Genomic DNA, 20,899 nt, shown 5'->3' with positions numbered 1-20,899 from the left:
AGCTTACACTAGAAGAGGTTCACAGTCAGAGGAATCAGAGCGATTTTCGCTTATAACTTTTCTCTCGGTCGTTTCCGAACTAGACTCTAAATTCATACTTTTACCATTCTCCGTCATCTCTGAAGATTAGTAACATCATCACAGAATCAACCAGTGTGTGACTACCGACATCAGAAACTATTAGAGACATAGTAGCTACTGAAAGGCGAAACAGTTAATGTCTCTAGGTGCTAATAGCAAAAGTATAAATGGTAGCTTTTCTTCACGTTAAAGTGCTCGTTCTGCTTTTAAAATTCCTCATGGACTATATTGAGAAACCAGCGATGAGCATCAGCCGACGTATGTGCAAAGTTTTAGAATAATGGTAAGGAAGATTGGAGTTGGAGTTCGAATTAAATGACAAGTAAATGCGTTTCACGCTTACGCACAATTTCAGACACGTACATTCTTCTTTTCCTACGTCATTAGCTTGCTTTTCCAAAAACAAAGCGCTGGATATACAACATGATGTGAGACTACGGCTGCGTGCTCAGCATACCCATGCCTGTAACCTAATCAGCGAACAGATAGCACCACCCATGAAATCATGTGAAAATATTTAATGAAAAGTCGCGCAACGGAAACTAATGCGATCTGGGCTGACGAAAGTGGTGGTTCTAAGAAACATTTTAACATGGGTCCTTAGTTCACATAGATGTATTAAAGAAGGGTTTCATCAAGTTATGGAATGAAAGAAGCTCACATCTACTTAAATTTGTTACAAAACTGCGAAAGTTCGTTAATGAACTTGGACTGAATTAAGAGTCAGCACAGAACGCACTGTGATTCAATGGGTTTCAGAAAAGGACATGTGAAGACCTTGGCATGAGTGGGGGGAAATAAGATTGCGAATAAAATGATGAAAAATCCCAACGTAGACGTCAGTTATTGCTAATGGAAGACCAGACTAGAAATAAAGGACCCAGAAAGTGATGCGAAAGCACCTGTTCCCTCACCTAAGCGCGTAGTGAGTCAGGCAAGCTGCCAGTGTGTATTAAGTTAAACACGTCTCCAGGTTGGCAAATCTGCGATCCCCTCGTCTCGACGAACGCAGTTACTGCACATTCTCACCATGCCTGTCTGCCGTAGTTGTTGACTGAAGTGGTGACTGCGAACTTTGACGCAGACCACGGCGTTTGCGTCAGTTTTCCGACAGGGTCCCAACTCTGAAAGATGGAGGCGAGGAAGGCCACTGAGCTTCCAAAGTCGTAAAGTTCTCGGTATCCGCCTAACATGAAATGTTATCTCTGCCTGCCTGGTCTAAGATGATGTGTGCTCTCCAGTTTCCCCGCCTAAGATGAAGTGTTTTCTCCCTGCACCAAGACGTGTGTCCCCGCTAGTTATTACCGAACTTGTGCTGTCTTTCCCAGTATCGGAAACTCTCTAGCCAATGACGGAAAAGACTGCGTGTTTCGACCGACGAAAAGTTCCAAAATACACCAAGAAAAGCGACGACCCATCAAGGAATTGCCCGAATGGGATAGAAATCGGTAGATGTACAGTACATGCACAGACAGACGAATGATTAAAATTTCAGATAAGTTGGATGATTTATTCAAGAGAAAGAAGTTCACAAATTGAGCAAGGAAAAAACGGTGTTGTTCCACTTCCGGCTCTTATGCAATCAGTTGTGCTTGGCATTGATTGACAGAGATGTTGGATGTTCTTCTGAGGGCCATCGTGCCAAATTATGTCCCACTGGCACGTTAGATCGTCAAAATACCTTGCTGGTTTGAAGGCCCTGCCCATAATACTCCAAAAGTTCTCAATTGGGGAGTGATACGGCGACCTTGCTGTCCAAGGCAGAATTTGCCATGCACGAAGACAAACAGTAGAAACTTTCTTCTATGTGGGCGGACATTATCTTGCTGAAAAGTAAGGCCAGGATTGCTTACCAGAATGGGCAAAAAACCGCGGTGTAGAATATCGTCGACCTAGCGCTGTGCTGTAAGTGGCCCGGGATGACAACCAAAGGGGTCCTGCTATCAAACGAAATGGCGCCCCAGTCTATCAGTCCTAGTTGTCGGGCCGTATGGCGGTGATAGTCAGGTTGGCACCCCACCGCTGCCTGTGGCGTCTCTAGACACGTCTTCGGTGGTCATCATATCCCCAATTCGAAGCGGGACTCGTCAGTGAAGGCAATTCTGCTCTAGCTAATGAGATTTCAGGCCGAAGACGAGTCTGGAGGCGCCCTTGAAAGCAGTAGGGTACCAACCAGTCTCTCGCCTGACATACGGCCCTACAAGGAGGAGTGATAGGCTGACGTGCCTTTTCTCTTTTCGTAGCAGTACTCCTTTCGCTGTCATTGGCGACACCCTTACAGCACAGCGATACGGCAACTATATTCTATGCCCCTCCTGTTCGTTGCCCTTCTTGGTAAGCCATCCTGCGCTTACTTTTCAACAAGATCATACCGCCCGGTCACGTGGAGAGTTTTTACTGCTTGTCTTCGTGCTACCAAACCATATGTTGGTCAGCAAGGTCGCTGGATCTCTCCCCAACTGAGAACGTTTGCAGCATTATGGGCGGGGCCCCCCAACCATCTCGGGTTTTTGACGCGTCCAGAAGGAGTACCTTTTTAACCCAATATTGACCCCTGTGCGGAAATGTCCCACAGCGGCTCGCATAACTTGCTGGCAGAAAGAAAGTAATCTAGAGAGTAAAAAGACAGAACAGAAAGTAAATGGTTTTACAATGGTTTTAATAACCCGTATCCTCAGCTCGTGGTTTTGCGGTAGCGTTCTCGCTTCTCGCGCACGGGGTCGCGTGTTCGATTCCCGGCGAGGCCGGGGATTTTCTCTGCCTCGTGATGACTGTGTGTTATTGTGTCGTTTTCATCATCATCATTCATCCCCATTACGATCGGAAGAAGGCAATGGCAAACCACTTCCGCTAGGACATTGCCTAGTACGGCGGTGCGGTTTTCCCGCATCGTTCCCTACGCTCCTCGGAGTATGGGACATCATCATCACTTGCATGCAAACTCAAGCGCACTGCTCATATTACATCGGGGTCTCCTACGTTAAATACATGAATGATAATTAGGTTATGCGCCAGTTTGTCGAAAACTGCGAAGTAGCGATAACCCTATCCGAATATCAAAGTATTGCAGCGTGGCTACAGCTAGGGTATCGCGTGAAACCTTTGTGACAGTTATTAGCGCCAGAAAAACTATGAATCAGCGTTGGGCACCCTATGCTTATTCTCTCCCATTCTCTTTTGTTCCCTCCGGTACAAACGCTTATTTACAGGCACATGCGAATGGTAGTGAAGGCTGGCGAATCGTCTACGAATGCTCGTTGACCTTCTGTTCCGTCCGGTGTAACTGAGGTTTTATATTCCTCAGTAGCTTACTTGTTATTGTTTTCTCAGATCCTGTAGGAGCAATCAAGCGAAGGCTGTATGGCCAGGAAATGACTCAGAACAAATACAGTTCACAGAATGCTAATATATACTCATACTCATAAATCAAGGATAATTGCAGAATGTGGTGCCACACAACGTGGCACTACACAAAACTGGCGCTAATAGGATAGGTACATAGGGAACACACACGACACAGATCTGTAAGTCCACGGTATTGGTGATAAGTTGAGAAAACCGTCCGAAACAGATGTGCTACAAAACGCCACTGTTTCCTGCGCATGTACCCCGACATCAGTATGGGATATGATCACCATGCACACGTACACAGGCCGCACAACGGGTTGCCATACTCTGGATCAGGTGTCGAACAGCTGCTGGGGTATAGCCTCCCATTTTTGCACCAGTGTCTGTCGGAACTCCTGAAGTGTCATGGGGATTGAAGACGTGCAGCGATACGTCGACAGAGAGCATCCCAGACGTGCTCGATGGGGTTTAGGTCTGGAAAACAGGCAGGCCACTACATTCGCCTGACATCTTCTGTTTCAAGGCACTTCTCCACGATGGCAGCTCGGTGGGGCCGTGCATTATCATCCATCAGGAGGAAAATGGGACCTACTGCACCCCTGAAAAGGCGGACCTACTGGTGCAAAATGACGTCCAGATGCACCTGACCTGTTACAGTTCCTCTGTCAAAGACATGCAGGAGTGTAAGTTCACCAATCATAATCCCACCCCACACCATCAAACCACGACCTCCATACAGGTCTCTTTCAAGGACATTAAGGGGTGGTATCTGGTTCCTGGTTCACGCGAGATGAAAACCCGGCGACAATCACTGTTCAAACTAGACCTGGACTCGTCCGTGAACGTAACCTGGGACCACTGTTCCAATGACCATGTACTGTGGTCTTGACACCAGGCTTTAGGGGCTCTCCTGTGACCAGGAGTCAGTGGAATGCACTTTGCAGCTCTCCAGACGAATAAACCATGTCTGTTCAGTAGTCTGTAGACTGTGTGTCTGGAGACAACTGTTCCAGTGGCTCCGGTAAGGTCCCGAGCAAGGGTACCTGCAGTACTCCGTGGCCGTCTGCGGGCACTGATGGTGAGAGACCGGTCTTATTGTGGAGTTTTACACTGTGGACGTCCCGTACTGTAGCGCCAGGACACGTTTCCTGTCTGCTGGAATCGTTGTCATAATCTTGGAATCACACTTTGTGTCATGCCGTGCTACTACCTGCTGTGTTTGACCAGCCTCCAGTCGGCCTAGTATTCTACCCCTCATAACGTCATCAATATGTGTTCTTTGAGCCATTTTCAACACACCGTCACCATTAGTACGTCTGAAAACGTCTGCACACTTACTCGCTGCACCGTACTGTGACATGCACCTACACACCTCTGCTTATGTGGACTGCTGCCAGAGCCACCGTGCGACGACCGCAGGTCAAATGCACCGAATGGTCGATTTAAACCCGCAAACCTCCTACCAGAGAGTTGTTTCATCATGTATCAGCATTATCCTTAATTTATGAGCATGAGTGTATGTGTAAAAACTCAGAGAAACAAGACACTTGCGGTAGAATACACGCAGTCCAGTCACGTCAATATGATCACCTGCCAAAAGCAAAGACCACTGTGAGTCGTGCAGGAACAGACTCAGCGAGTTCCTGGAAGGCACCGACAGGGATGTGGAGCCACGCCGACTCATGTGCCGTCATCAGCTGCGCTAGGTTTCTCGTTTGAGGATCCGTGGCGCGAACAGCCCGATCGAGGTGGTCCCACGGGGCCTTAATGCGGGAATTTCGTGGCCAGGGAGAATGATAAATTCATCCTAGTACTCTTCGAACCATGCAAGTGCACTGCGAGCTGTGTGACACTTTGCATTGCCCTGCTGGTAGATGCCATCGTGCTGAGGGAAAAGAAACTCCAAGTAGTAATCGACATTTTCCCCAAGGGTCGATGCGTACATTCCAGGGTGACGAGATCACACGGGCAATGTGACAAAGAAGTCCCCAGATCATAACGCTCCCCCCTTGTTTGCTTTCAGAGTCTTCATGCTGTACGCGCCATCGGCCATCGGTCCAATGGAGGAAAGAACGTGATTCATCTGAGAAGGCCGCCTGTCGCCTCTCCTTGGACTTTGAGTTGCTGTGTTGGCGTGCAAATTCCAGCCTTCGTCGCCAATGAACAGCAGTCAGCATGGATGCATGAACCATGTGCCTGCTGCGGAGACCCATACGCACCAACGTTCGCTGAACGGTCGTCGAGATACACTGTTGGTAGCTCCTTGTTTCATCTGACCTGTCGGTTGCTGAACAGTTGCACGTACACATCTCCGCCTGTAGACATCTCTGCAGCAGCCGTTCATCCCTGTCATCTATGGATCGTGGTGCACCACGGATGCCTCCAAGACACTTTTCGATAGCGGCATGTTGTCATGTACGGTATACTTTGACCACATCCGCACGAGGACAGTTTACATACTTAGCCATTTCGAGGATGCTTCAACCCTTGGCCCGGAAGCCAATCATCATCCCCTTTTGGACGTCGGATGAACAGCTCTGTCTCCGCATCACGACAACGGCCGCACTCATTATACCGCGTCCCACTGACACGCTGTCCATGGCAGAGCTGCAACGTGCCATGTGTGAGAGCTCACTTCACGTTGACTCGAACATAGGCAGCAGATTAATCTGACTGGACGGCGTACAAATAAGTACTGGTCCACCCTTAAAACTATTTACCTGATGCACATATTTTTATTCTGCAAAGAAAGTACTGAAATAATCTTTGGTAAGGAAAGTGAATATTATCTACTACGCGATTATGATGAAGAAAGATTGTGGTAAAAGGCTAACTATTTTCTGAAAGATATCAGCTAAACATATCATTAAAAATTATATAAGAGAGGTAACGGATTGCTACTAACTCCCTGTTGACACAATCATTGGGTTTAGTTCTGAGAAAGTAATGGGTATCGCAAACTGCATGCTTTCACACCAATATCAGCAGATTCCACACCATCTCTAAACTTGCTTAGGAAATACATAAAATGCAAATGTATATGACAGGAATAATTATGCCATCTAGGAAAGATCTTTCGCCTATTGTCAAAAAGGAGAAGCTTCAGAAATGTGATCTGTGTGCCTATCAATATGTAAATAACGTCTGTGTGTCTTACCACGACATTAAGTTAGTGACAATGTTGAGTACATTCTCTAGTCCTGAAACATAGTTGATAACTGGTTACAGAAAGAAACAGCCTGCCTAATTTGAGAAAAATGGTTCAAATGGCTCTAAGCACCATGGGACTTAACATCTGAGGTCATCAGTACCCTAGAACTTAGAACTACTTAAACCTAACTAACCTAAGGACATCACACACAGCAATGCCCGAGGCAGGATTCGAACCTGCCTCCGTAGCAGCCGCGCGGTTCCGGAATGAGCGCCTAGAACCTCTCGCCCACCGCGGCTGGCACCTAGTTTGAAAAATCTACAGTTATTTTAGAACACACAAAGTTTATGGGAGGGGTGGGCAGCACGTATCAGTACTGTGGGTGTTATGGATAAATAAGGATATTGTACAAATGATGGAAAATTTTTTCTTCTCGTTTGTAGAAGTTGCAACTGTAAACAGCAACATCCTTTAACAAACGATGAGGAGAGGGGAAATAGGAGTGAAGAGAGAAGGGGTAGACAGATCTTTCCCATATCAGAAATCTCGTCACGTAGCTTGTGGGCACTCTTAGGAATAGAAATTCAAGGACGAGCAGAAACAGTGGGCCAGGTGTTAGTTGATTTCCAGGGTTTCCAACAGTTCAAGTTTTTTTACTTTTGTTTGATAAGTGAGGAGACATAGGACTATGGATGGTAGCTGTGGCCCTCACTCAGTACATGCTCAGCAGATGTAGTCATAATGCTGCAACCTCCAGCTGTGTTCAGGTTCAGCCAACCTAATTGCTATGTGTCTCCTAACAGATAAACATGCAACTTATCACAATCAAGACAAGTAATTTTGCATAACCACTATAGGTTACTAATTGGGTCTTATCTTTGTTATTGAAAACTCACTGGGCTGTGGTGTTCCTCGCATAGTAGGAATTCCTATAGTTGCAATAGTTGCACAAAACGATAGAATTTCCATTCAGCTCGGAGTCAGAAGCACACATTTCGGTACAAGAAAGTGATTTCCGAGAGGAAGTCCTTTTTTCCCTTTAGTCTTCTGTTTACTCAGTTACAGTCTGAGAACACTGGAACTAAGGAGCTTGTTAAATGACACAGCTGATCGTCATGACGACGCCTTTCTGAGCTGGAAATATTCTCGTGGATACGTGTGGTGCCGCATATATACAAGTAGCACTTGTAACATGAATTGGCCGTCCGTTTCTGTATCTCGAGAAACAATCCAAACCGCGTTGAGAAGGTGGTGAAATCGGAGACAACAACAACGTATTAAAATAAGGTTTTCATTGCCACCATCAACGAACGAACAAGCCACTGGCGATACAATGGTGACGAAGGGGGCAACAACTAAACCCGCCGCGTCAAGCAAGCGGTCAGTGGCGGTGAGATGTGTGGTCATCGCTGACTGAGCGCTAGTTTAAAGTAATGTCGTTCATACGTAAGTTTCAGGCATCCCGTCACGTGTTAATACTCATATTTGGAAGTTTACGTTGTTAGTCGTTTTATTTGGAGGGAGGAGACAACACTAAATGACCGGAAAAAAGAAATAATCGTCCCTGTCTGCAAGAAAGGAAACAATAGAGAATTACAGAACTGTACTGGAGTAACAAGCATGTGACACTTCGCGAAATTATTTCAGGAAATTTTAGGGAATATTACAATGGACGAAGTTGAGAATAAAATGAAAGAACAGCAGCCTGGCTTCAGGCTGAGCAGGTCAATGCTACACCCTATATTTGCTGCAAAGCAGCTACAGGAGAAACATTACGAGTATGGGGAAGATATGCTGACGGCGTTTTTGGATGTTGAAATCGGGTATGATATGGTGTATCCCTAGAGGAAAAAAGCAGTCAAACATGCGCAACTGGCAAGGTGAAACAAATTTGCCCATGGGAGAATAAATTATATTAAAATAGGGGACGAGGCAACAGATTCGATAAAGCAAGGAAGGGGTTTGAAATAGAGAACTACACTTGGCGGTTGTCATGGACAATATAGTGCGTGTGGTGGCTTGGTAGTAGGAAGAATGGAGAGGGGTATGATAAGGTAATGGCCGTTGCTGATGGGCTAATGAACTGGGAGATCCGTTTAGTAGATGATATATGCATGGGCAGAGCTTTTTTGATTCTGTGCTACGAAATTTAATATGAGGAAGAGTGAGCTCATGACAGTGATCTGGCACAGTAGAGCACTTCCCCTGCTCTCATGCTGGTTGGGGAACAGCTAGAAAAGTTGGCAGCTTCAAATAACTTGTTAAGTGTGTGGAAAAAAATGGAAAAAATTATGAAGAAGTCAATGTTCAATAAGAGAGGGAGGCAAGGAGGTATATTTCTGAGTAGTGCTAGCAGGTCGATGTGGAGCAAACATCCACCAAGAGAATAACGTGTATCTTATCAGTCACCAGGTCCCGGCTGTAGGCACTTATCTAACAACTTTGGAGAGGAACAAAAATTTGATTTTCTGTCCTTCATATAACTATTGGTGAAATTCAAAATATTTAAAATATTGTCATAATCTACGTATTAAGAGGTATAATCTTTTCTGAAAAGTTTAACACAATAGGTCAAGTATCAAAATTAAAAACTGTGGATATGTCTTGAGACAGAGCAAGTGACGGTGTGCAAATAACGCATAATACATTTATCTAATGTTTGAGACTGAGGGCATGCAGTGACTTCCAACAAACTTTATACACAACTTCAAAGCATTTCGAAGCGTCTCCTCGTCGACATCCACCTCAAAATAACGAAAGGAAGAGAGTTAATCACTTACTACAATGTTTCTGTTCATGCGGTCAAAATTCAGCAATAACATGGCATTTTATGTTATTATTTCTTTACTACAAACTTTATTTGCAATAAATTTTGCTGACGGTATCCACACATGCCACTGAATGCACCTATAGAATTATACCGCTGTTAACGAATCTGCCGTCATAAAACTGCTTTACAGATAAGAGTTCCATTCTCTACACCTTTGGTAACCCACAGGCCTGATCGAGACACTTGAAGGGGTAGTCCCCTCCAATTAAAAAAAATCGATTCCTTGCTTAAAATGTAGCTGGGATGTTTACTGTATTGACGCAATTATCCCAAGTTCAAAAATGGTTCAAATGGCTCTGTGCACTATGGGACATAAGTTCTGAGGTCATCAGTCCCCTAGAACTTAGAACTGCTTAAACCTAACTAACCTAAGGACATCACACACACCCATGCCCGAGGAAGGATTCGAACCTGCGACCGTAGCGATCGCGCGGTTCCAGACTGTAGCGCCTATCCCAAGTTCACCAGAAACTCCAACGACAGAGTGATAGCCATTGTGGAAATTTGAGACGTGCTCGAACTAGAGATCGGACTAGTCTGTTAATATATCTGCAGAAAATCGGACGAAAAGCGTATGACGCGAGCAGAACGGCAGATGACAGAAGGTGCAAAAGAGGTCCGCAGGGCCACCATGGCCACCAAGAAGATGGAGGAGTAACTCCTTTTGCATCTGGAAAGATCGCCGTATAGTCCTGGGATCACTGCCTAGAGATACGTTTAACATAACTACACAAAAGTAAACCAGAACTTTTTATCTGGAAACGGTGGTTTTCAAGCTGGCGGGAAACATAACTTGAGAAGGGTACATACGATTTTGATCGGAAGTTGAGGCCGGCATTCTACATTGAATTCTCTATGAGCGTACGTAGCCATTTTGTGATATGCTCAAAAGTCGATTTTCGGTGCAAGCTTTTGTTCTGATTTTGTGAGCAAAAAAAAATGACATTTGTTTCAAAACGTCTCCATTTTGTTAGAATTTAATATTTTTCAATTCTATTTAGGCTAATACAAAAGTATTGAAAAGTACTTATACAAAATTATGTTGTTACAGGTCCAATGGCAGGCCTTCGGGAATTCCCGCCGATTACCTATGTTCCAGTTGCAAGGGGTCCTTCCACCTGGTGCAGCGATTACAGAGAGTGTCCGATGTGGACAGAAAAATGAAGGAATAAAACTGCACTATCAGATTTAGCAATACTATTTATTTTACTTGAAAATATCACTAAAATCGCCTAGTTTTCATGCGTTAAAAGAGGACCGCCCACTTAATGAAGTTCACGGACCGCCTCGTCATATGACAAGACCGCAGCGCTACTTGCGCATCAATTCAGAGCATTATTGTTCTCGTGGTAACGTATAGATATGAATGTCACTCCTTTTCCGACACGGCACGACAGCAAAAGGAAAGTTTTCAACACGTTCATTTTATGCTCGCCTCGTCTTCAGATGTTTACATTTATTTGCACGTCGTGAACATTGTTTCTTTCTTTACGACGTTTACCAATAGCTGTCATAAAGCACCCGCTGGAAAATTCTACTGTGCCGTTAGTGAAGAAACGGTGCGTGAATGAATGTAAACACCTGAAGATGGGACGCCAGGCACACTGAAATGTCATCATGGAGAAATGAAAGTCTATAGGAGCAACTGGCTGAAGCTAATTCAAATGGTTCAAATGGCTCTGAGCACTATGGGACTCAACTGCTGAGGTCATTAGTCCCCTAGAACTTAGAACTAGTTAAACCTAACTAACCTAAGCACATCACAAACATCCATGCCCGAGGCAGGATTCGAACCTGCGACCGTAGCGGTCTTGCGGTTCCAGACTGCAGCACCTTTAACCGCACGGCCACTTCGGCCGGCGAAGCTAATTCAATATAACTTATCTACAGTTTCAATAGCTTCACTGTTTTAATACGTCCACGCTTTTTGTCCCATAAATTTTTCGCCGGGTCGGACTCAAATCAATTGCGGGCCGTGTCCGACCTGCAGGCCGTCGTTTGCGCACCTGTGCTTTGAAGAACCAGAGGTCGGCGGTTTCAGTTAGGTGTGTTGCCTTCTGAGTGCTTCTGAAACCTGGACGATAAAGAAAGGTGTTGACATGCGAAGTGCAATTTCACAAAAGCAGAGTGGTAGTAACAAGATAGGAAGAAAAAGGAATGAAGTGATCAGAAGAACGGTAATGTATGGACATGTAAGGAGAATGAAGTGTCACGGAACACCATGGAAGATGCATAAATTGAGCACCATCGCAAAAGGCCAAAAGAAAGTACAGGGCATAGTTCAAGAAAGGAGTGGAGCCGAGTATTGGGACTTAAATGAGAGAGACCTGGCGAACAGTGTTGGCAGACTGGTGTGGGAGGACAGGGAAATTGGAGAGACGTATGTGCAACAAAGAGTCGGTAAGTGGCTAGAAATGTTCGAGAGGATAATGATGAAAAAGCTATATTGGATAATTTTAATACACATTTTTGGAACAGCGATCAAAAAATTTAAAAAAAATTTCTTTTTAAAATTCAGTCTTGATCGCACCACGTATGCTACAAGAACATAGGTGACCGGTTTTGGTAGTATCACATGACCATCATCAGACCCATGGCGTCCTTCGAAGATGGTAAGTGGAGCACTCTTCTCAGCTGCTGTGATGTCAATTGGTCTAACGGCAGCTGAGAGTAGTGCTCCACCTACCATCTTCGAAGGACGCCATGGGTCTGATGATGGTCATGTGATATGACCGAAACCGGTCACCTATGCTCTTTTACCATACGTCGAGCGATGAAAACTCAATTTTAAAAAGAAAAAAAAATGTTACTGGATAGTTAGCTCATACATTTTGACGCATACGTGCAAACTGAAGCGACGAATGAAAATTTGTACCAATACCAGGATTCGAGCCCACGTCTCCTACTCACTAGGCAGATGCGCTAAGCAGTAAGCTACCCTACCACAGCGGCTTTGCACAACTTCATGGACTACCCTAGACACTGCCATCCAGACCACAGATTTCGAGTTTAGGGGTAGTATCAAATGACTGAGGCGTGAATGGGTATTTGGATTGAGGAGGGAGGCATGATAGTGTAGTCTGGACAGTTGTGCAAAGCCCTGTGCCAGGGTGGCGTAGTGGTTGATGCATCTGACTAGTGAGCAGAATACCAGGTTAGAAACGCACCCTGGATACAAGTTTTCATTCGCCACTTCAGTTTGAAAGTATATGTCATGGATGTCTGCGGCGTGAATGGGTATTTGGATTGAGGAGGGAGGCATGCTGGTGTAGTCTGGACAGTTGTGCAAAGCCCTGTGCCAGGGTTGCGTAGTGGTTGATGCATCTGACTAGTGAGCAGAATACCAGGTTAGAATCGCAACCTGGGTACAAGTTTTCATTCATCACTTCAGTTTGCGAGTATACATCATGGATGTCTGAGGCGTGAATGGGTATTTGGATTGAGGAGGGAGGCATGCTGGTGTAGTCTGGACAGTTGTGCGAAGCCCTGTGCCAGGGTGGCGTAGTGGTTGATGTATCAGACTAGTGAGCAGAATAACAGGTTAGAAACGCACCCTGGATACAAGTTTTCATTCGCCACTTCAGTTTGAAAGTATATGTCATGGATGTCTGAGGCGTGAATGGGTATTTGGATTGAGGAGGGAGGCATGCTGGTGTAGTCTGGACAGTTGTGCAAAGCCCTGTGCCAGGGTGGCGTAGTGGTCGATGCACCTGACTAGTGAGCAGAATACCAGGTTAGAATCGCAGCCGGGGTACAAGTTTTCATTCGTCACTTAAGTTTGCGAGTATAAGTAAGGGATGTTTGAGACTTCGAAGGGCCTCTGGAACCATATAATATGTGGTGTCACCGCCAGACGCCACACTTGCTAGGTGGTAGCTTAAATCGGCCGCGGTCCATTAGTACATGTCGGACCCGCGTGTCGCCACTTTCAGTGATAGCAGACCGAGCGCCACCACACGGCAGGTCTAGAGAGACGTCCTAGCACTCGCCCCAGTTGTACGGACGACGTAGCTAGCGATGTACACTGACGAAGCCTCGCTCATTTGCAGAGCAGATAGTTAGAATAGCCTTCAGCTAAGTCAATGGCTACGACCTAGCAAGGCGCCATTAGTAACATTGCATGTATCTAAAGAGTCTCACTTGTATCGCCACAATCTCTAGATGTACCACAAGGATGGATTAAAGTTAAGTATTGCAGCAGCTACGTACATTTCTTTATAGCATTCCTTACGTATCCTGTTTCAGACCTCACGCCATCCTGCTTGAGCTTAGCGCGTGCCTTTCGGCTTCCTCTCATTGTGTCTGGGCTGTCTTGTCTAGACACAACATAATATGTATTGGTCTGTCTGAAACAGTGATAGTGGAGACCATCTTCTCAACAATAATTTTACTTTATGACTGAACGATAAGTTTTGAATCCGTCCCCCATAAAATTCCAGTTTTCAACCAAGAGATTGGGAACCGTAGGATTAGAGACTAATGTGGGTGCTTCAGAACGTACTGCGTCGTGATAGTGTTCCAAATGACCACTGGGTTGCTGGCCAGTGTGGCCGAGCGGTTCTAGGCGCTTCAGTCGGGAACGGCGCGACCGCTACGGTCGCAGGTTCGAATCCATCCTCGGGCATGGATGTGTGTGATGTCCTTAGGTTAGTTAGGTTTAAGTAGTTCTAAGTTCTAGGGGACTGATGGCCTTAGATGTTAGGTCCCATAGTGCTCAGAGCCTTTTGAACCATTTGACCTCTGGGTAGCCAGTTGCTTCTCCGGTGTTGTCTACTGGAGGTGCGGTACTGACCCGCCAGCTGTCACCCAGCGGTGGCGGCGGTCCAGCTGTTTGGACGCTGCCGGTAAGTGACACCTGGCCAGCCGCGACCTTTGCCAAAGGAGCCCCGTGCCGTCCCGAGCCGTCGCGTCTCGTCTCGTCCCGTAACGGGGAGGGGGACAGACAGTTAGCCGTCGCGCTCTGCTGTGGGAAGACGCGCCGCATTGTGCGGCGCGGCGCGGCGGTGCAAAAACCGCAATTAGAGGAGAGCAGATACACGGGAGCTGCGGCCGGCGTGCCGAGCTAATTGCGCCGCGGCTGAGCGCGGGACGATGCCTCAAGTCATCTACATGTTTGTGCTCCCGGGAATCCGAGCCCCCTCCCCGCCCCAGCCTCACCCTCCTCCCCGGCTTTCTTCTGCGCGTTTGACGATGATTCCACTGACGTCACAGTCCGAACGTTAGCTGTAATGAACAGCCCTGCTGCTGAATACCGTGAGTACTTCGAAACTTTTCCGCCACGAGTTATTTAATTATGAAGACATGCAGGCGGATTTTGCGAACAAGCCAAAACATTATGGTGACCACTACCCACCGCGACAGGGAATGCCGTCCGGTGGCTTTTCTGGCACGCGACGCGATGCGGAGCAGTAATAATTAATGGAGAATTATTCTAGCGACTGTAAAGGATGATGTCGAGGAAATCCACTGACATAACCGACTTTGACAAAGGGCAGATACTTATGGCCCGGCACCTGGGAACGTGAGCGTGACCACGGGTAGGCGACAAGATGTTGGACGTTCACGCTTCAGAGAACGTTGACGTCTGGGGTTACCTTCTCTGTAAAGTGGGATAGCCGGTCTGCAGTGGGAACTGTAGTAGGGAAGACGAATGGTCTCCTCCAGTTTGTAGGGAGAAGTTTGGAAAGAGTGGTTCATCTATAAAGGGGATCGCGTGTAGGACACTGGTGCGTACTGCTGCGTACTGGTGCGTACTGCTGCGTACTGGTGCGTACTGGTGAGTACTGCTCCAGTGTCTGGGATCCGTACCAGGCCGGACTGAAGAAAGACATCGAAGCAGTTCAGATTGTAAGTGAATTATAACCCGCAATTTAGTTATATTTTTGTTTACGAGGGTGAGTCAAATGAAAAAATGGTTCAAATATCTCTGAGCACTATGGGACTGAGGTCATCAGTCCCCTAGAACTTAGAACTACTTAAACCTAACTAACCTAAGGACGCCACACACATCCATGCCCGAGGCAGAATTCGAACCTGCGACCGTAGTGATCGCGCTGTTCCAGACTGAAGCGCCTAGAACCGCTCAGCCACATCTGCCGGCAGTCAAATGAAAACCTTAAATATTTTTTTAAAATATTTTTTATTGTGCGGAAGTGGTACAAAGCTGTATCACTTTTCAACATAATGTCCCCCACGCTCAATGCAAGTCCTCCAGCGCTTACAAAGTGCATAAACTCCTTTAGAAAAAAAAAAAAATCTATTGGTAGTCCGTGCAACCACTCATGCACCGCGTGGCGTACCACTTCATCAGAACGGAACTTCTCTCCTCCCATTGCGCCTTTGACCGCCGGAGGTTCGAGTCCTCCCTCGGGCATGGTTGTGTGTGTTTGTCCTTAGGATTATTTAGGTTAAGTAGTGTGTAAGCGTAGGGCTGATGACCTTAGCAGTTAAGTCCCATAAGATTTCACACACATTTGAACATTTTGCGTCTTTGAGTGGTCCAAACATATGGAAATCACTTGGGGCAAGGTCCGCTGAGTATGGTGGATGAGTAAGATACTCAAAATGCAGGTCTGTGATTGTTGCAACTGTTGTACAGGCAGTGTGGGGCCTTGCATTGTCATGTTGCTTTCATTCGTCTGCAGGCCGCAGATGATTTGTAGGAGATCTGTGTATGATGCACTGGTGACAGTGGTCCCTCTACGCATGTAATGCTCCAAAATGATGCCTTTATCGTCCCAAAAGAGAGTCAGCATAGCCTTCTCTGCTGATGGCTCTGATCGAAACTTCTTTGGTTTTGGTGATGAGGAATGCCGCCATTCCTTTCTCGCTCTCTTAGTTCCCGTTTGGTGGAAGGGAACCCCAGTTTTGTGCCCAGTAACGATTCTTGCAAGGAAGCCATCACCTTGTCGTTCAAAGCACCGAAGAAGTTCTTCACAAGCATCAACATGTTGTTCTCTCATTTCAGGAGTCAGCTGCCGTGCCACCCATCTTGCAGACACTTTGTGAAACTGGAGCACATCATGCACAGTGTGGTATGCTGACCCATGACTAACCTGTAAACATGCTGCAATGTCATTCAGAGTCACTCGGCGGTTTTCCTTCACTATGGCTTCAAATGCTCCAACGTTCTGTGGAGTCACAACTCGTTGTGCCTGACCTGGACGAGGAGCATCTTCCACTGAAGTCACACCACTTGCGAACTTCCTACTCCATTCGTAGACTTGCTGCTGTGACAAACATGCATCACCGTACTGAACCTTCATTCGTCGATGAATTTCAATACGTCTCACACCCTCGCTACGCAAAAACCGAGTAACAGAACGCTGTTCTTCCCTGGTGCAAGTCGCAAGTGGGGCGGCCATCTTTAAACTGATACTGCGACGGTATGTGGTCATCTGCACTATGCTGCCACCTACAGGCCATTCTGCACGCTGTTTGTAGCACGCTTACCAACTTGCAAGATAACTGCGTCAAATTTCGATTTGTTATTACAAATTTAAGGTTATCATTTGACTCACCCTCGTATTTTGGTAGTACTGTAGTTTCACATTGATGACGCATGCTTTGTTTATTTATTGTTACATCTTTGCAATTTTCAACCTGCTAGGTTAGTTTCGTTATCGCTGCCGTGCTGTTGGTCGCGGCTGCTCCGCTGTCTATTTGCACCAAAGGAGAGCAACGTTCAGTGATCCGTTGTTTGTGGTCGGAAGGCGTATCAGGGACCAAAATTCATCGAAGACTTTTGGTACAGTACGGGAACAGAGTTTTGCCACAACAGAGTGTCTACGAATGGATTGAAAAATTCCGAAATGGTCGCACAAGTGTTACGCACGAAGAAGGAGACAAACGACCGTTTACCGCCACAAATGAAGAAACCATTGAGCGTTCATGTGAAATGATTCTCTTAGATAGACGATTAACTATTGACGAGGTCGCACATCGTCTGCAAATTAGTCACGCTTCTGCCTACGAAATCATCCACAACAGACTGGGTTTCATAAAGTTTGTGCAAGATGGGTCCCAAAACAACTCACACAGTTGCATAAACAAACGCGCTTGGACATCTGCAAAAAACATTTGGATCGCTATGGCAACGAATGGGACAACTTCTTAGACAGGATCATTACTGGTAACGAAACATGGATCCATCACTACGAGCCGGAGAGTAAACGGCAGAGTGTGGAATAGAAACATCCAAATTCGCAGTGCAAGAAAAAGTTCAAAACCCAACCTCCCGCAGGAAAACTGATGCTGACGGTTGTTTGGGACGCACAAGGTCCAGTACTGGAACATTACGGGGAAAGGGGCACAGCAACAAACAGTGTACCTTACTGTCATATGGTTACTGCTAGGCTAAAGCCTGCAGTTCGAAGCAAACGCCGAGGATTGCTGTCAAAATGAATCATGTTGTTGCACGACAATGCCTGTCCACATACTGCTGCCACACTGCTGGAACGCTCCAGAAACTCAAATTTGAAGTACAGGATCATCCTCCATATAGTCCCGATCTTGCCCCTTCTGACTATCACTTGTTTGGTCCACTCGACCAGGCATTAAGGGGCCGTCGATTTGCCTCGGACGAAGTAGTGAAAGAAGCGGTGCATTCCAGGCTCGCAGCTCAACCGAGAACCTTGTTTTATGAGGGCATCAGGAAGCTTGTACAACGATGGACCAAGATGGACCAAGTGCGTTCAAACGCAAGGAGACTACGTCGAAAAATTATGTTCTTGTAAGTTTCCTATTTAATTACAATAAAATATTATAACTACTTTGCGAATAATAATTGACTTACCCTCGTATGTTGAGCTGTGCTACAGCCTTATACTTTGAGAAGATCGTAATTTCTTTTCGATCTTTTCACGCTTCTATTTCTCTCTGAAGCTGTTCGTTCTGCAGTTGATGTGTACATACAGTATATCGTGGCTGTGATATTCAGATATTACCACAATAGATCTGCCGTGGAAATCTGCAAGTAGGCTCAGGAAACCATCACAGGTGTTCATTGTCCTCAGATAAATGGTTAACTGCTGTTGTAATGAAGTTGTGCAATAGCTGGGAGGGCGTTCTCGTACACTTAAGCCATGTTTATGGTACTCTGGGACTAGTCCTCGGAATCGCGCCAGTGTGCTAGAGCGGTCCTTTTCTGTAACTCGGTAAGAGCTATGCAGGGAAATGGTGGATGTGAGAGGAAAGCGTGGAGATTCTGTGTCGGCTCTGCATCGTAAAGATTCGAGTCCACCTTGTCTGTAAGACGGCACCGTACCTGCAACCGTGCGAAGGAAAAACCATACTTACCCATGAGGTACAAGACAGCCAGAGAATTCAAGTTATTTAATGGTTGCCAAAGACAGAGTACGTATTGACCGTTGCTCCTAGAAGTGGTAAATGAATCTTCGATTTATTATAATCTCAGGCAGTTGTTGTTGTGTTAGAATTTTGTACTGAATAAAAAAGTCTACCGTCTCGGATTCCAGGGTGGAGATAGAGACGAGAGGGGTGAAAGGGTGAGGAAGGTCCACGCCCATTCTTGCGTTCTCTTGCAGATGACTATGCGCGAACAGAGCGAGGGCGCAATAGAGAACTGTTTAAAGGTTATTCGCTATGATACTTCACAAGAAAATGATCCGTAAGAAAGAGATGACTGGCGTTAAAACTAGTAGATGATCAGAAATTTTGGATAGACAAGGAGACAACCGCTAAGTCGTGGTAAATAGTGCCACCAAAAGCAAGAACTGTATAAGACCAATAAAAGTGAATATTACCTTTGATGCTGGAACACATTTTACCACAAACGTAATAGACGACAATGTGATCAAATGTAGTTTAACACTTATGTGCCAGGTGAGAACGATATGTGTCCTGGTTCTTTTATAAAGTCCATCAGTGTTGTTTTGGACAGAATCAGGACATTTGCACAAAAAATAAAATTCGCTGGCGGCGATATGCTGAGAGACGGCATTGTTGGCAGCCTTAGCTTCCAAACAGTGGAGTGCGTGCGTAGCTGTGTAGACGGCTCGATGGAAAAGGGTCAAAAGTAGTGGTAATTGCTCCATAGCTCTATAGCAAAAGCCTTCGTACACAGGCCTATGTCGCAGAACATGCAAGCTACAGCTAGCGAGCCAGCAAATAATCGTGAGAACAGGTTTTGCCAATACGACAAATAATTCTACAAGTCAACCGCTTATCGTTAAAAAATGTGGCCTCGGCACCCTGAGATAGTGGTCATTTGTATGAGAGATGCATATGCATGAATGTATGTGTGTGTTGTCTAATTCAGAAGAAGGATTTTTGGCAGAAAGCTTACTTGTTTAGCAGTCTTTTTGTTATGTCTGTCTGCGATTCAACATTTCCACTAAATGGTGAGTAGCATTCTACCCTTTTCATGCGACTGTCATTATTGCAAATGGTTCAAATGGCTCTGAGCACTATGGGACTTAACTGCTGTGGTCATCAATCCCCTAGAACGTAGAACTACTTAAACCTAACTAACCTAAGGACAGCACACATATCCATGCCCGAGGCAGGATTCGAACATGCGACCGTAGCGGTCACGCGGTTCCAGACTGTAGTGCCTAGAACCGCACGGCCACTCTGGCCGGCGTCATTATTCCATCCCGGATTTTCCATTGTTTGACAATGGGTTACATGTTTACGCTGAAACTGGAACAGAGGGAGCAATTTATTTTGGTTCCGGCGGTTGAAATGGCTCTAAGCACTACGGGACTTAACACCTGAGGTCATCAGTACCGCCAGCCGCTGTGACCGAGCGGTTCTAGGATCTTCAGTCCGGAACCGCGCTGCTGATACGGTCACAGGTTCGAGTCCTGCCTCGGGCATGGGTGAGTGTGATGAACTTAGGTCAGTTAGGTTTAAGTAATTCTAAGTCTGATGATGTCAGATGTTAAGTCCCATAGTGCTCAGAGCTATTTGAACCATTTTTCATCAGTCGCCTAGACGTAGAACTACTTAATCCAAACTAACCTAAGGACATCACTCACATCCATGCCCTAGGCAGGATTCGAAATTGTGACCGTAGCAAAAACGCGGCTCCGGACTGAAGCGCCTAGAACCGCTCGGCCACAGCGGGCGGCGATTTTTTTTCACCTGTCTTCCCCTTCCTCTTCTTCCCATGTTAAAATTAGCTTTTTTCCCCAAAAATGTAGCCGAGTTTACACAATTTCACCTCACTAACATCCTAATTCGGAAGAATCCTGAAACAGTGTGCTATGTATGAAACGGCTGAGGACAAGTGTCGTCAACAGCTTATGAAGAGCTCATACTCGGTAAAAAAAAGTTTATTTTCCTCATTTATGTTGTTACAAACAAATACTAATTCTCATTTCACCAGCTATCGATCGTCCTTCAAAGAATCATATTGTTTCATTGAAAAAACCTGTAGTCAACCGTTTGTTGCAGTAGATAAGAAAGCGTCGCAAGTCCGCTATCTGGAAAAATTCTCTCCGCTTTGCATGCTATCATTAGTCAAA

The sequence above is a fragment of the Schistocerca serialis genome, chromosome 5 (assembly GCF_023864345.2).
Source record: "Schistocerca serialis cubense isolate TAMUIC-IGC-003099 chromosome 5, iqSchSeri2.2, whole genome shotgun sequence".
Classification (NCBI taxonomy): Eukaryota; Metazoa; Arthropoda; class Insecta; order Orthoptera; family Acrididae; genus Schistocerca; species Schistocerca serialis.
Note: the sequence above shows the minus strand (reverse complement) of the source record.